General features: G+C 41.8%; 1 protein-coding gene across 4 annotated transcripts in view; it reads left to right on the forward strand.

The window, feature by feature from the left end:
- The first annotated feature begins 5931 nt into the window (after positions 1-5931).
- Positions 5932-17053, forward strand: part of PARP6 (poly(ADP-ribose) polymerase family member 6) — a 332536-nt gene continuing 321414 nt past the window's right edge. For all 4 annotated transcript variants that reach the window (XM_086959240.1, XM_086959241.1, XM_086959238.1 and 1 more), the window contains exon 1: positions 5932-6147. The gene's annotated coding sequence lies outside the window, so the exon portion shown is untranslated. The remainder of the gene's footprint in view (positions 6148-17053) is intronic.

Consider the following 17053-nt stretch of genomic DNA (forward strand, 5'->3'; position numbering starts at 1 on the left):
AATTCTCTAGGTTCATTCTATGTAGAATCTTTGTTGAACCTTCTCTGTACAGTGTTCCATGTATTTCTTGTATCTCTTTGAATAATGTTTGTTTTCTTATATCTTGGAGATCAGTCAATTGTCAGTTACACTGCTGATCTTCAAGAAGGTGGATGCTCTAATAAATACTTCTTCACCACAACTTGGATTTGTTGGATTTGTATTTCCTAAAGAACCACTACTACATATTGGCGACGTTTGGGATTATTTTTAACTGTTTGGAGCATCTACTGATCAACAAAAAGGGAGATTTTTCATAATTTTTTCCATTTTTCAAAGTTATGGATAATTTGATGTAAGTTTTGGATCCAAGACTTCCCTGCAGTGCACTCATATTATGGATTTTACGATGGATTCTCTCTAAGGTAAACTGATTCATAAGTAAAATTCAATTTTTAGAAGAATTTTCGGAGAAGACCACAAATACTTTTATCTGCACAAGAAGATCTTCTTTAATTTTAAATCGTGCAAGAATTACGATCCTCGTATTTAATTGGATGGTCTATTTATGAACTTGGGAGCTATTTTCGTTTATTGCATGAAGCCTAGTCTAAAAGCCTTAGACTTATCCTGGAAATTGGAACGGGATTATGGCGAGCAAGAACGGAGGCGCAGCACTTGTTCCTTGTGCATTGTTTGACTGAGAGGACAGCAGTTTGTGTTTGGGCTTGATTGAAGGTCATTGAATCAGCGGGCGTCTCATCGCAGTTACGCTGTACTTTCTGTTGTTTACAGTTACAGTCATTGTGCATTTTATAAAAAAAGAACGTACCATAAAGACTTCATCTACTGGATTCAGAATCGCCTTCGTCACTCCTCTGTTGTCGATATTCCAAGCTTCACACTACGTTCCTGGTGCGTCGCGGTGACGCGCACACCTACTATTTGACGTTCTCCTGTACGTGGTGCTGTCATCCACACGGTTGCGTCATCATGCTTTGGCGACCATTTTGTATATTTGTTAGTCGCCTAGCAACCACTTGATTTTCACCAGTACTTGTTATTCGCTTCATATTCATATTAATTAAACATCGATTTAAAAGGAATTTTAGAGGAAGTATTTTGAGAGTATCAACACGGTAACCGTATTTTATTCATTTACAGATATAGTTTTTAGAATTTTGGAGGCAAAACATTATTTTAACATTGGGTGTACAATTAATTTATCACAATGAGTACTGTTTGTGGTACACCACCTCCTCCTTTTTATTCTTGTCCTAATCAGCCCTGTATGAAATGGGAAAAATGGTATAGATTATTTGAACATTATTTATTAGCCATTGATGGTGCAAGTTTTTCTGCTTCTAGGAAATTAGCAATTTTATTGAAACACTTTAGGTGGTCATGCAGAAGACGTATTTATACATTTACCAGTGTCTTCTGCTCCTGCTGGAATTGAAAGTGGAGACTATGATTGTTTTGCTGAAGCTATTGATAGGTTAAAAAAGAGGTTCACTGAACAACCTCATATAGTGATGGAAAGATATCATTTTTACACTAGACATCAATTACTTAATGAATCTGTCGATACATATGTTGAATGTCTTAGAGTTTTAGCTGCTGACTGCGATTTTGGGGACCAAGTTGATAAATATATTAGAGATCAATTGATTATTCGTTGTTCTAATAAAAAAATTCAAGAACAATTACTTAGACAATGTAATCCATCTTTAGATGAAACAATAAGAATTGCAAAAAGTGTAGAACGATCCATTTTATCTTTCAATACTATTAATGTTGATAAGATTACCTCTGGTGTTGCTGCGGTGAATGTAAAAGATACGAAATACCAAGTTGTTAATAAATATAAAAATAGTGTCACGGGTTCGATGAGCGAAGGTAATGTTAAACCACAATACAAATATTTTTGAATCGTTGTGGTTCAAGATCGCATTCTTTTCAATTTAAACAATGTCCAGCTAGAGGAAAAGAATGTTTTAAATGTAAAAAGATAGGTCATTTTTGAACGTATTGTCTATCTACTAGGAGAATTGCTGTTCTTTCTGAGTTGGAAGCTGAGGAACAAATACCTACAGAAATTTGTTGTGAAAATGAGATTCTTGCTGTCACAGAAGTTCATAGATTAGGACAAGTTATTACCAATGATGGTGATGTTGACTCTGATCCTTACATTCCTCCAGTGTGTACTATTTCAGTAGAAGGAAGGGATATTGAAGTTATGGCAGATTCTGGGTCTCCTTATACTATTATTTCTGACTCTTTCTTTTATAAGTGTTGGGACAACAAGTCTTTACTTCCAAATGATATTCATGTTTTTGGATTGGGTGGTAAAGAAATTCAAATGTTGGGCAATTTTATTTCTGATATTATTTTTAGGCATTAAATCATTTGTGGCTAAGTTAATGTTGCTGTGGATGGTTTACAAGTACTCGTTGGAAACACCAAAGGAAATTTGACATTACGTTATGTCCCAATGCTAAAATACAAGTATGTTTCTTTGAAGATTTGCATGTAAACAGTATTGAAAATGGAGATAGTAGCGGTCCTGTTTCAGATATTATCAGTAAACATAGCAATATTTAAAAAAAAGAACTTGGTAAGGTTAAAGGATTTTCACACAAAATTGTGCTAAAAAACACAAACTAAGAAATGTAGCTTTATCTGTTAGAAGTGAACTATCTGAAATGATTAAAAAGTTATGTGAGGAAGGTGTAATTGAACCTGTTAATGCCTCTGAATGGGTTTCTCCCATAGTTTTAGTTAAAAAAAAAATGGCGAGCTTAGAATGTGCACGGATTTGAGGTCTGTAAATAAACAAATTGTCACGGAGTGTCATCCGTTGCCTAAAATACAAGATTTATTGACAAAATTAGATGGGGCAAACATTTTTTAGCAGTATAGATTTAAAATCTGCGTACCATCAGGTAGAACTTACAGAAGATTGGAACTTGCAGTGTTTTGGAAAGTTAGAGATGATTTGAGTTGTAATGAAAACTTGATTTTGAAAGCTGATTGTTTTATACCTCCGATGTCTATTAGACAAAAGATAATTTCTATTGCCCATCTTGGTCATCTAGGACAGTCTAGTACCATCAAGAAAATTAGAGATATCTTTTGGTGGCCTTATATGGATGATCAAATTGCTCATTTTATTAAGAAGTGTTCTTTGTGTGCCAATTCAGATAAGGTTTTGAAACCATTGCATTCAAATTTTGTGAAAGTTGAGGTACCTGATACTCAATGGAATAAAATAGCGATTTATATTTTAGGTCCATATGAAGGAATTCAGACACAAAAAGTATATATTTTTGTTGTCATTGACTATTTCTCGAAATGGGTAGAATATAGATGGTCCACACAAATTGACACTATTTCTGTCATCAAATTCCTTAAGGAGATATTTAAAAGAGAGGGTTTGCCTTCAATTTTAGTGTCTGATAACGGAACACAGTTTACCTCACATTTGTTTGATGTTTTTATTTAAAAAAACAACATTAAACATTGCAAGACTGCTTTATATTCACCTAATATGAATAGTCTTGTTGAAAGATTTAATAGAGTTTTAGTTGAGGGTATACAGCTAGCTATTAAATCTCATATTGATGTTAAGAATCATGTGGCAAATTTGGTTTGGTCTTATCTTTGTACTCCACATTGTTCTACAACATTTTCGCCTTTTCTTTTGTCTAAAGGCAGGAGTCCACAACAAGAGATTTCTCTTTCTTGGATTGAAAAGGACAAATCAAAAAATGACATGAGTATCATTTATAAAAAGGCTAAACACAATGTTGCTGTGTCAAATAATATAGCTAATTATACAATTAAATCTAAATTGTATGTAGGTGACAAAGTCAAAATTAAATTACCCATTTTTGTTAAAAAAAAAAGGTCAGTCTAAATTTTCAGACATTTTTGAGATTTGTAAAATTGGAAAAACTTCTGTTCTTTTGGATAATGGATCCTGGTGGAATATTTCAAATATAGCAAAGGTTGATCCTTCTATTTTTAAACATTGTATGGATCCTCATTTTTCAAGTGACTCAATTGTTGAAGAAAAAAGTTCAGATTCTGAGATAACTGATCATTTACTTAATGATACTAATGTTGTGCCTTATTTATTTCCACAAACATCTTGTCAGGAAAATAATGTTCATCGTTTATCTAAAAGGCAAAGATTTATTCCAAGAAAGTTTGATGATTTTGAATTGTACAAATAAGTTGTTTTCTGTATCTTTCGTTCTTTCATTTTATAAAGGGAGGGGATGTGTAGTATTGTATTAATAATAGAATGTTTACTACTTGCGAATTCTTTGGAATTTTCTAGGTTCATTCTATGTAGAATCTTTGTTGAACCTTCTCTGTACAGTGTTCCATGTATTTCTTGTATCTCTTTGAATAATGTTTGTTTTCTTATATTTTGGAGATCAGTCAGTTGTCAGTTACACTGCTGTTCTTCAAGAAGGTGGATGCTCTAATAAATACTTCTTCACCACAACTTGGATTTGTATTTCCTAAAGAACCACTACTACAGCTGCTTACTTTTTGGAGATCACCTCAGTCACTCTTTTTTTCCCACAAACCTTATTGGGTTTTCATAGTTCATACAATACATGATGATATCATAGCAATGCACATCGAATATGGCCACAATTTTTACTGTTTACATATGTCTTGCATCATGTCAAGAATGACGTCAATAATAGAAATGTTGTCAATACAGAGTTCTATATTCATGCCTTGCAGTGAATTGTATACATTACATTACTAGCCCTAAACATGGTAAACTTCGAACTCCCTCCCACACCTCCCCTACTGGCAGCTACCAACATTCGGTGTTTGGACTTGAGTGGGATTTGCTTTATTGTCAGTACCGTCCCAATTGATTTAAACCGAGGCCTAGATATTAACCCCTGCGATGCTCATGGCGAGCTTAGCTCGTCATGAGGTACACCTCTTGTGTGCTCATGACGAGCTGAGCTCGTCATGTAAAAGGGGATTCAGTAAATATCAGCACATGAGGGGGATCAGCTTAGCACCCAAGGTGTTAACACAGTGTGGTATGTGAAAGTATCCGGGGCATTAAAGAATGTGCTAGTGTATATATAGTACATCCATTCCGTTATTTCTGGGTGTTAAGTCATCAGACACACCGTGTCACTCTAGACATAGTCCCATCTAAGGCAAATCAGCACTGACTCTGTTCCTGATGGAAAAAGTCCTTCTATAACCTTGGTCATCTCACCCCTCCACCCTGCAGCCCACTATTTTTAGTTGGGAATATGAGATTCTCTCACTTTCCATGTAGAAATAAAAATCAAGGTAAACACAAATGTCCACATTAAAAGCATTTCACATCACTTTATCAGATTAAACTGCTTGCCATTGTGGGTCTACTTTTGAACACAAAGTAAACGTAGCAAGAAAAAAAAACGCCTCTTATTAGTTTACTCAGTCTCCTTGGGAACTCCTTTAAGGGGACGTGAGAGTGGCTAACGACCTGAGAGTGCCCCTTCTGTACCCTTAGCAGTACCTCGGCTGATAGCAGTAAAGAGCAAATATTTAAAGCCCTACGTTCGACTATGACAGCAACGCAAACACTAAATAAAAACAAGTTATTTCTAATACCTTGTGTGGCATAAAGTGTCACAGTATTTATGTTATGTAAAATGCACGCACAGCCCTTCCCTCTCTCCCCTCCATTAATAATACGATTGTGTACCTCTCGACAGTGGTCCTTTTGTTCGTAGCGTGATTGGCTACGGATGCCATTACATCACTCAGGTGCCATGTTGTCAGTAGGCTCCGAGTGCATCTTTCCCGCACTTCCCCAGCCCCCTCCTTCGCCGTGCGCTGTGCAGAAGGCTCAGCTGAGAGCAGGCCACGTGACCGCCGCCTGCCTGACAGATCGGGACATGCGCAGTCCAGCCGGGCTCCTGTGTGCTGCTCTCTGACAGCAATAACAAAGGGAGGACCAGCCTGCCTGAGCCGGGGACCGGCCTGCTGGGCGCTGCCTGCTCCTGCCTCTCACCTGCCTCACGACCTCTGCATACCGGAAGACACCCCCCTCCCTTCCCTGGCAGACGCGCTCGTCCTTGCTCCTGAGGTCCGGCTGCCTTTGCTGGTGACCCGGCCCTGCTGCTCTCACAAGTGGGTATCTGCTATGTAAATACATTTCTGGGGAGGGGGAGGGGGGGGGCTGTTTGACAACGCGGGCGGTATTCTGGGCAGTGGAATGCCCCTAGGACAGTGGCTGGCACGGAGAGAATTCGGTCCTCTGTCCGCTATGCACTGTGTTCTAAAAAAGCGCTATGCACTGTGTACTAAATAAGCGCCCGGAGACGAGCCAGCCCCACCTGAGACAGCGCGTCTTCTGTATCCGCACTCTGACAGCAGTTTACAGGGTGGGAGGAAGAATAGGATAGGTGTCACCTGTATCACGGGCTTAGGCCCGAGCGCTGCGGGGCGGGGGGCTCTGAGGTGCTGCAATAAAATGGGACTGTGATTGGTAAGCAGAGCCTTGTTATAGATAGATGGTGGGATGCGATGGGCAAGTGATAGGTTCAGCGGTGCCTTTGAGCTAGGATGGGATCTGGTTAATTGATGCTTAATAGTTATTGCTGTGTTTTGCATGAATATTGCATAGATATGTGTCACACACACGGCGGGCCATCCAGACCTAGTGTCTCAAGCCTGTATCGTGTGGAGGGTCCATAACTAACTGACTGGGTGTCATACACAAATATTGGGGTGGTACGTGTGACCGGTCGGGTGCCGTGTGTAGATGGGTGGATATCATAAATTGTGAGCTGTGCTTGGATCGTGAGATGCCATGCACAGATGGTGTACTGTGGTGCCACATATGCATGGTGAGAACACTCATGCCCGTATGGTTGGTTTTAACAGAATTAAATGGCAAGGTATCATGAATAGATGGTGACGTGGCCTGTTAGATGGTGGGACTCTTTGTTCATCTGCTTCAGTGGAGGATTAATGGACACCTGCTGATGTTGACTGCACTGCTTGTATATGAATATTCGGGGGCTCCAACCTTTTCTGTAATAAGAGCTACTCATGTTAAATGAACATCATCCTGACCTGCTGATAGTATTAGTGTTGTAATAGTGACACACTAGACAAGATTACATTAGTGGCCCTCTCATGCAAGATTGTCAGCAGTGACCAACTCAGTGCATCAGGCTGAGTGACAAGCAATAAAAAACGTTTTTGATCAATTTTGAATTGCGCTATCTGGGTTATAGATGACAGCCATAGTTCCAATGCCCCTTGTAACAAGGTTATGATAGTACTTGTAAGTCCCTCTAACACCACATGATTTATTACTCAACTATCAGCTTTAAATATAGCTTGGTGCCATTTTTCTCTAAACCTCAACTTATGAGTTCTGAAAATGCATTTTTGTTTATCTCAAACACACACACTAAGAGGTCGATTCCGATTCGGGAAAACAAATGTCAGTACGATTTTCATCCGGAGCAATCGCCGTATGATTCGTACCCGCCTGTCCGATTCGCGTAGTACGATCCGTATTCCGTCAATCCGTCCGAATCGTCGCGATCCATACGTATTGCAAAGCCGAAACTGTGAACCGTACGACTCGTACACATGCCCTACAACCCGACGAGTGCGATCCGGACCGGGGTATGAGGACGCGATTCGTACGGTCCACATCAGGTAAGAGCGATTCGCACCGAAAAGCACACAATCACTTACACACTGTACGGTGCGAACATCCCATGATCGCAGGGGTACAGTGCGTACCCCTGCGATCATGGGGTGTACGCACCGTACCCCACGATCGCAGTGTGTACGCACCGTACACACAACGAACATGGAGTACGGTGCGTACACCCCGAGATTGCGGGGTACGGTGCGTACACCCCATGATCACGGGGTGTACGCACCGTACCCTGGGGGGGCCATTCCGTACCTGTTTCGGGGCGAACTCTGCTTTTACGGCTGTTTTCAGCTCCCGTAGTAAAAGGGTCGTATGGCTCTTACCGACACGAATCGTACTTGCGGGGTCAGAAAAAGCAGCCGCGAACCGTACAGTTGTCGCGTACAGCGGGTTCCGAGGGAGATTCGTGCGGAGATTCGAGTTGTACGGTCTTGTACGATTCGAACGGAGTCCTGCTCCTGGTACCAATCATACTTCGTCGTACGTACGGGGGACGTTGCAGGATACGATTCGTACGGGAAAAACGCTCCGAACGGCTATTCGGAGCGGTTTTTCCCGATTCGGATTCGACCCCTAAATGTTAGTATGTATATATCAATTCTGCCAAGCCAAAGCTTCACATTTAGAAGGCTGGACTGCACACAGGAGAGCTATTTACAGATGGGCGAAGAGCTACTAATAGCTCACAAGCTACCTGTTGGAGAAGCCTGGGTTATGTCTTGTTATTAAAACAATAAACTATCTATTACTTGAATTGAAGTGGGTGCCAAGTATTGATGGCAGGGCTCTATGCAAGGATGTCAGTGTGTCATTCCCAAGTTGGCAAGTGTCATACTCATTACGTGAAGTGTCATGCAACTGAGGTTGGAAGGGCGTACATAGATTGTAAGGTGTCATGCTTAGATGAAAAGGTGTCACTCATAGCTTGTGATCTTTCATGCACAGGTTGCCAGGATTCTTGCATTGACTGTGAGGTGTCATGCTTGGCATGTTATGTTGATTTGTATAGTGCACTAATCAACCAAGAGGTTATCCAGGTGCTTGGGTAAGGTGTGTTGTTCAAAGATGCTTAAATGAAGAGCCTGGTCATCAGCTTCTTGCGGAACTCAGTAAGTGAGTAGTGGTCTCTGATGTGTTGAAGGAGGGCGTTCCATGTCTTGTGTGCGATGTAGGAGAATGCGCTGCGTTCCAGTTTTACCTTTGCGGATGCGGGCGTATGCCCAAGTGAGAGAGAGGCAGAGCAGAGGTGTCTGATGGTTGGTGATAGTATATGCAGCAGGTCAGGTATTCTGGTCTTGTGTTGTGTAGCGCTTTGTATGTGTGTGTGAGAAGTTTGAATTGACTCCTTGTAAATGGGGAGCCAGTGAACTTTCCTGAGGTGCAGTGTGATGTGGGTGCGGCGTGGTAGGTAGAGTATGAGTTGTGCAGCTGCATTCTGGATAGTCTGGAGTCTGTGCAGGAGTTATTTGGAGATTCTATCATACAGATTGTTGCCCTAGTGCAGCCTGCAGGTAATGAGTGCTTTTGTGACAGTCTGTCTTGTGTTCTGAAGCAACCATTTGAAGATCTTTTGCAGCATGCATAGTATGTGGAAGCAGGAGGCAGGTGCACACCGCAATGACTTGAGCTGTCATATTGAGCTTGTCATCTAGGATGATCCCTAGATTTCTTGCGTGGTCTGTGGGTGTTGGTCCTAGCTCCGATGGCCATCAGGTGGAATCTCATGGGGATGTCTTGTTGCCAAAGACCAGTACTTCCGTCTTGTCAAAGTTGAGCTTCGAGCAGTTGGTTCGTATACAGTCTGCTACCATGGTCTTGCATGCCACCACGGTCATGCATGATGGAGGGGTGTCATACATAGATGGTGATGTTCCATGCACAGGCGGTAAGGGGTCATACTTTCACTGTGAAGTGTCATGCTTAGTTTGAGGGGTCCTATTATCATGTGTACAGCAAGGACTGTCATGCATTCATGTGGAGTGACCTACTAGATAATAGTTTATTATGTACTTTGAATGGAGTACAGAGCAAAGGTGGTAGGCATCATGAATAGTTTGTACCTTATTGATAGGGTTTATACATTGATACTGGAGTGTTACCCACCAGGAGTTTCAATTCAGGAAATTCCTGAAAACTAAATTTTGCACAGTGGCTTTCAATTATTCACAGTATTTTCTTGGAGCCGACTGAATAATGCCAATTCTAGGAGCATCATATGAATCTGGATGGACCCTTAACTCGCATCTGTAAGATCTTTCATGGTTTCATGATTTATAAAAATGTTTGTTCTAGTGCTCTGAAGTGTCCTAAGTGAGGTGCATCACTTTATAAAACTCCTAAATAAATAATCTAATGGTGATGTAATGCTAGTGTGTAGTAAGCGGAGTACAGGCACAAAGTCAGCAGGATCTCTCAGAGGTTTTCCTCTGGGTGGAAGTATATTATCCATCAAGGAGTTAGTCCTGAGCTTGGTGCGGAAATATGGCCATGCTTTTGAACTACAACGCAATAAAGAGTAGTGCCTCCAGGACATTTTATTGAGGGTTCCCTACATTCCCTTGAATGCACAAAGTCAAGGCATCTCACTAAAATAAAAATAAAAAGGCCAGTAGACGGACATAGGATTTATGATTTATAACAAGCACTGACCTGAATATAGCTTGATGAGAGACAACACCATATGTAATACATGCCTTTGTTGTAGGAACAACGAAGTTCAATTAATACAGCAATAAATTGTTTTTATTCCGCCTAGAAGGGGAAGGAATGATAACTGGACATGATTAAAAGGCGAACAGTGATGTCATCTACATGCATTGCTCGCTAACTCAAATTCTGTTTGATTCCTGACAAGGTCTACATCCTGCTTTGTACAAATGCATTTATTGAATCAAACACATAGCAAACGTCTGGCCAGGAGAGAAAAGGCACCTGACTGAGACACAAGTCCCCTGGCCAATGATATTTTACATGGAGCATTCATAAAAACATTCTACTTCAGAATACACACCCCATCAATACACCTACCTTAAATGAGCACAGAAAAACACAATCCACTAACACAGCAAAACACAAAAATATAATTTAATCAGCACAATTATTTGATCATCACTACAGAGCCATCCAGAGGGAATAAAGACAATCTTTCTTTATTCCACCACTTTCAATCCCCAAGTTTCTCCACAGGCCCGCTCGACTGTACGAGAACACGTCCTCTCATTAGAACAAAAGGCAACATCTCTGTATCCACGCTGGGGGTAGTACCCACCACTCTTAACAATTTCTTCAACTCAACTTCACAGTCCAGATGATTAGCTATTAACAATTGTAAATTGCTTGTAGGAGCGTACAATGAGGTTTTAATATGACGTACACCTAGTAAATCTAAATAGTTCTTAAACTCTTTTGAGGTCAACTGCGTTCCATTGCCTGTTGCCATCACCTCTGGCACTCCTTCCCAAGAAAATACGTTGTCCATAAATTTAATTGCACAGGGACTTCTGAGTTCAAAAACTTGACTTCCAGCCAACAAGATAAATAATCCACAATTACTACTGCTCCAAATTCAGGTATCACCCTTCTCTAATAGGACCAGTGAAATCTGACCCTAGTTTCACTCACGCCTTGTGTAGAGTCTCAGAATCGACTCCACTGACTCATAACAGTGCCTTGGGATTAATTACTTACTGTGCAAGACATACAGTCTCTCACAACATGCTCTATATTCCTACCTAAACTAGGCCATCAACAATTACCTCCTTTTCATGGCTCTCATACCTATATGCTCTGCATGAGCCAACCTGAGAACTCAGTTATGCAGTTTTGCTGGTACCACTAGCAATTCATTAAATAACAACAAAGCCTGTGAGTCAAGTGGTGCTGAGATATATCAATTAACGCTGGTGTGGTTGCACAAATAGTGAATCAAACAAAGACTATCAACAACTGCTGATTAAGTCCTATCAGCCCACCTGATGGCGGAGCCTCATCATGTAGGACTACCGAACCTCGGTCTGTGTGCGATCACCCAGTTGTGTTTTAGCGACGCATCACAGGACCAAGGTGTGGTCACCACAGTTGTTAGTACAGAAAGTGAGGCTGATATGTGCAGTGCAAAAATTAAAGTGAAGTGTGTTAAAATGGCTGTCAAAGCAAACAAAGACCTTTAATAGTGTTTGCCTGGATGTCAGATTAAAAAATAGTGAAATGACAGCGTGAAAAAAATCACTGTCTAACTTGCTTGGTAGAAATCCAAAAAGATCTATATAGGGCCAACATGTTTCTGCCTTACTGTGAAAAGTCACTGGCATTCGTCAGGGCCAAGCTCTTATCTGCTACTGCAAGGGCACTATCCTATGTGCTAAATGATAAAAACTTGAAAATGAAAAAAAAAAAGTGATCATTCAAGACCATCCTACCACATCTTCTTAGTGTTACTCTGTTGATGCGGTAGGTCTTTCCTGTATAAGAACAAGAAAAGGAGAGAGGACATTGTAGACATTGCATGTGTATAATCCTCACAAATACATATGTTAGCAAATACTGTGTAGAAAATGCTATAACTGTGCAAAACCAGTGATAAATCAAAGTAATCTCAGACTGAATCATCACTACTCTGTGATGGTCATGTACAAAGTGCATTGTATTACGTCACCAAAGGTAAGAAATTTTTACAAAAGTTTATCACTTACCCATCGGTGTGTGGGAAGTGAACCTCACCTCACCCGGCAACTGCTCGGACGGATAAGGCACCGCTCTAAACATATAAAGACAAACTCTATGAAAGATGCATGTCTTAAGGATACGATCTCAATGTACTGTTTGGAAACCCACCTCTTTTCTTGTCTGTCTATAACAAGTACCCCACAGGTGTGTTTGATGGCTACATCGAACGACTAAGGCTTCTAACCCCCTTCAAAATGTTCAAGGAGGTGCTCCACAATTATGCCACGGCAACTGCTGCTGCCTATATAAACAGCAGAGTAATGTTGCTGTTTTAAACCAGTGGAGAAGTGTAACCCCGCAATTCTAATCTATTCCTCAGGTAAAGGGGCCAAACTGTGAACTAATTCACCCTTTAAGTCTAAACAACAATAATGCCATGGCAACTACTGCTGCCTACGTATGCAGCAGAGTGATCTTGCTGTTTAAAATAGTGGAAAAGTATAACCCCCCAATTCTTATCTATTCCTCAAGAGGAGGGGCCAAACTGTAAACTAATTCACCTTTTAAGTCTAAATAACCTGGTCCCATCTTATCTGTCCGTCGGTACCTTGTGGCTGGATCACGAGCCGAAGGGGAGGCACCGACGGGCAGGTTCGGCGTCTATTTATAGCGCCACCAAGTATGTAATTGAGTTCAGCTGGTCCGCTCGTGTTTCGCGCTGTAATTGCGCAGTGTACAGCAACTACTCCACGCGCATGCGCTCAGGCAGCCGGTCGTCGGGCGCGCATGCGCGAAAGTAAAGACGCCTACTAGGGCGCGAAGGGCATGCCCATTAGCCGTGTGCTTATTCTCCTATCTCGCCGAGTGGCGAGACACTACAAGGAATTATCGCGCATGCGCAATAAACTCGATCTTCTAAACTGCTCGCCGCATCTATGCGGAGGCACGAAACACACACTTGGTATTGACCTCAAAAGGCGCCGCGGCGCGATTGTTATAGAAATATGGGCAAAAACCATTTTTTAATAATAATACCAGTAAATGGGAATATTAGTTAATGAGAATAACTAGTTGATTCACTTTATAAGTAGCGTGAATATGCACTGTATCCTCTCTACCAGCAATAACTAGATGTAAACTAGGGGAATAGACAAAGTCAAGGAATCCAACTTTCCCGGACCCCTAGACGCTATCGTAGGATATTCATTACTAGTAGGGAATATGGGTTATAATCAATGTTAAATATATAAGGTGCCTGCTGCTTAGGTAAGTCAGGAGATAAGTAGAAGATGTAAGCAGAATAGTAACCTGAAGAGTAGTTTACAAGGCGTCTGGAATGTGTAGAGGTATCAGTCTCAACCTGTAAACACACCTTATTGTGATAACAATGAGTACCCAATGGCAGATGTTACACTCAGATAGACAACCATGGTATGCTGTCATTCAGTCCATTGACCTCAGACTTCAATCTGTAAATCCAACGTTGTTCCTTAACAAAAAGGAAGTGAGAGACATCAGTAATATGTGACGGGATGTATGGCTGTTCCAGCACTACCCAGAACAACTCTTCAGCTTTATGATTAGCTTCCAGAAAATGATAGGTGAGGCCTGTAGATTGCTTCCTACATCGGATTGTGCTTTTATGTTCGCTAATGCGAGACTTGATCATCCGCGTTGTATGGCCCACATACTGCTTCTTGCAGGGGCAGGTGATCAGATAAATCAATTTCTCTGAATTGCAATTTGTGTGTCTTGTCAGTCTCCAGGGTCTATTAGTGCCAATGTCTATTAACAAGGTTTTACGTGTCTGTGGACAGGAATCACAATTCCCACAAGGGTAATGACCTTGGACTGGGTTACTGTTCCAGAGGGTGTTGGTGATTTGTTTAGTGTCGCTGCGTGGTCTAGTATGCACCAAATTATCCCGAATGGATGGTCCTCTTTTGAATGCAAACAGTGGACGAGGTATTATTCCTGCTGCTGTATTTAGGATTTTCCAATGCTTAAGTATGATTTTCTTCACTTGATTGGAAGATGTGGTGAAAGTTTGAACCATAGTCATCCGGTCTCTTGTAGTCTCTGACCTCTTATGTTCCAAGAGTGCCTCCCGATTATTGTTGAAGGCTCTCTTCCGCGCTCGGCGTATTAGATGGTTAGGATAATGTCGGTCTTTCAGATTGAGTGCCAGTTCTTTAGCATGATGTTCGTATAAGGTGTTAGACGAACAATTACGTCTTAACCTGAGGAATTGACCTACAGGTAAATTCTCGCGAAGTGATTGAGGATGAAAGCTCTGGAATGACAAGAGCGAGTTGCGTGCCATCGGTTTCTTGAAAAGTTCACTTTGTAAGCCTCCCTCTGCCGGAAAGATCTGGAGGTCAAGGTACGCCAGTTTATCTTTGCTGCTCTCCATGGTGAACTTAAGAAACTGATTCCTGGAGTTTAACCATGTGTGAAAGGACGATACCTCCGTTGACGTCCCTCTCCAAATCACCAGGATGTCATCGATGTATCGTTTCCACAGTACCACCTGATGGATGAAGGGGTTACTGTGGTTCAATACATGATCTAGTTCGAATTGGTGCATGTATAGATTCGCCAAGCTAGGCGCAAAGACACTCCCCATTGAGGTCCCTGAGACCTGGAGATAGAGATCATTTTGGTACTGAAAAAAATTCTCCATCATGGCGATCCTTGCGCACTCCATGATGAAGGCAACAGGTGTTATGGTGTCCAATTGTTGAGCCTCTAGGAGGCTCCTGATGCAATCCAGTGTTTCTTGTTGCGGTATTGATGTATACAACGATTCAACGTCGAAGCTCACCAGTAGGTCTGTCTCGACGTTGAACTCGGCATCAGCTAAAAGTCTGAGCACATCACCAGTGTCCTGAAGGTACGTTGGTGTTTCCTTCACGATGGGTTTAAGGAAGAAATCCACGAAAGTAGATAGAGGCTCGAGTAACGAACCTATGCCCGAAATAATGGGCCTTCCAGGAGGCGGTCTTTAGGCCTTATGTATTTTTGGAAGGCAGTAAAAGTAAGGAATGACTGGATGTGTTGTGATTAGATATCTTGCTTCGTGAGAAGTAATCCAGCCTTCTGCTGTACCTTCTTCAACCAGACTCTTGATGTCATTCGAGATTCTGGGAGTAGGATCTTCATTAGGGCGACTGTAGGATTTGGTGTCATTTAGTTGTCTTTGGCATTCTTGATGGTAAACTGTGGTATCCTGTAGCACTATGGCTCCGCCCTTGTCAGCCGGCTTAATTGTAAGAGATCTATCATTTGACAAAGCAGAAAGTGCTGATTTCTCCAGATTGGACATATTGTGAAAAGTCTTTCGTCGTTGTTCGGTATTCATAACTTCATGCGTCACTGCTTGCTCAAAGGCTAGGACATTTGCTGGTACCTGTTGGTTCAGAGGTGTAAATGTCGATTTAGGTCTAAGGCCGGTGTTCTGTTCACCTTGGTCGAACGTATTAACCTCATTCATAGTGGAACTAGATGTTTTGAAAAAGAAATGCAAACGTATTTTCCTATAGAAACTTTCAAGCTCGCACCTCAATTTAAACAGATCACCTGTGTTGGTGGGAACAAAGCCAAGCCCTTTGTTCAAAACAATGTTTTCGATTGGTGTGATGATCCTTGAACTCAGGTTCACTACTAAGTCGCAGCTCCTGTTGTTGGGCCTGACTTCCTGGGCTGCGGAGCCCAATTCACAGTCTGTTGGCCTCTCCTTTTGCCACGGTTCCTGCCTCGGCCCTGCCATAAAAAAGACTGGTCATAGTAGAATGACGGATTTGGAGGGTACATAGGCATAGGGTGACCCATAGGTGGGGGGCCCATCGCCCCAGGATGATAGTACCATGGGCCTGGGGGCCACCATTGTCCCGGAGTGGGGTACTGTTGTCCTCCCCGGCCTCTGTTGGGTCTTCGTTGGAAACCCCCACCACGTATCCCGGTATTGGGTCCTGTGTTTGAGTTCCCTTGATCACTGGAGCCCGAATCTGAGCCCGAGGAAGAGTAATTCGATCCGTATCTTTTCCCTTTGGAGTTGGTAGAAGGAGCTACATAGGAATCACTCAGATAGGGATAAGCCAGTTCCATGGAAAAGCGTGCCAAGTCTTTTTTAAACTTCTCTACTTTGTTCAACAGGATGTTGTCATAATATTCTTTATTCGTTTTATTGGCATCATCCAAGTTCTTTTTGTAGATCACGGGCCGCACAGCTGCGTTGATTTGACCCTCCAAGACTTGGATCTCTATCAATAAGGCATCAGCTGTTTTTTTTGCTGTTTTAATAATTAAAACCAGCCAATCGCGGGTACACTGCCATCCAATCAGTGCCCAGTTCTTCAAGAATTCTTTGTCTTTCAGAAAGAGTCTGGGTGCCGTGGTGACGATCAAGCCAGATGGTGCGCACTTGCCATGTAGGTACTCATTCATAATCACACCGTGTAGTGAAATACGGGAGTGATTCTTTTTCAGGTTCAAAAGTTTAACCCAATCATCCTCTGTCGTGGGATTAGAGGTGGAGGGTAAGTCACCTAATATGCTGGGGTTGTTACTTAAGATGGTATTCAAATCCTCGTCGTCAAATGCTAAACCACCAAAGTCCTCCATGATGAGGAACTGTACCAGACAGATAGCTAAATAAATAAAGTGGGTGAGCTGAATTGCACTACACCATTT

This window comes from Lissotriton vulgaris, chromosome 2_2 (assembly GCF_964263255.1).
Source record: "Lissotriton vulgaris chromosome 2_2, aLisVul1.2, whole genome shotgun sequence".
NCBI classification, from domain to species: domain Eukaryota; kingdom Metazoa; phylum Chordata; class Amphibia; order Caudata; family Salamandridae; genus Lissotriton; species Lissotriton vulgaris.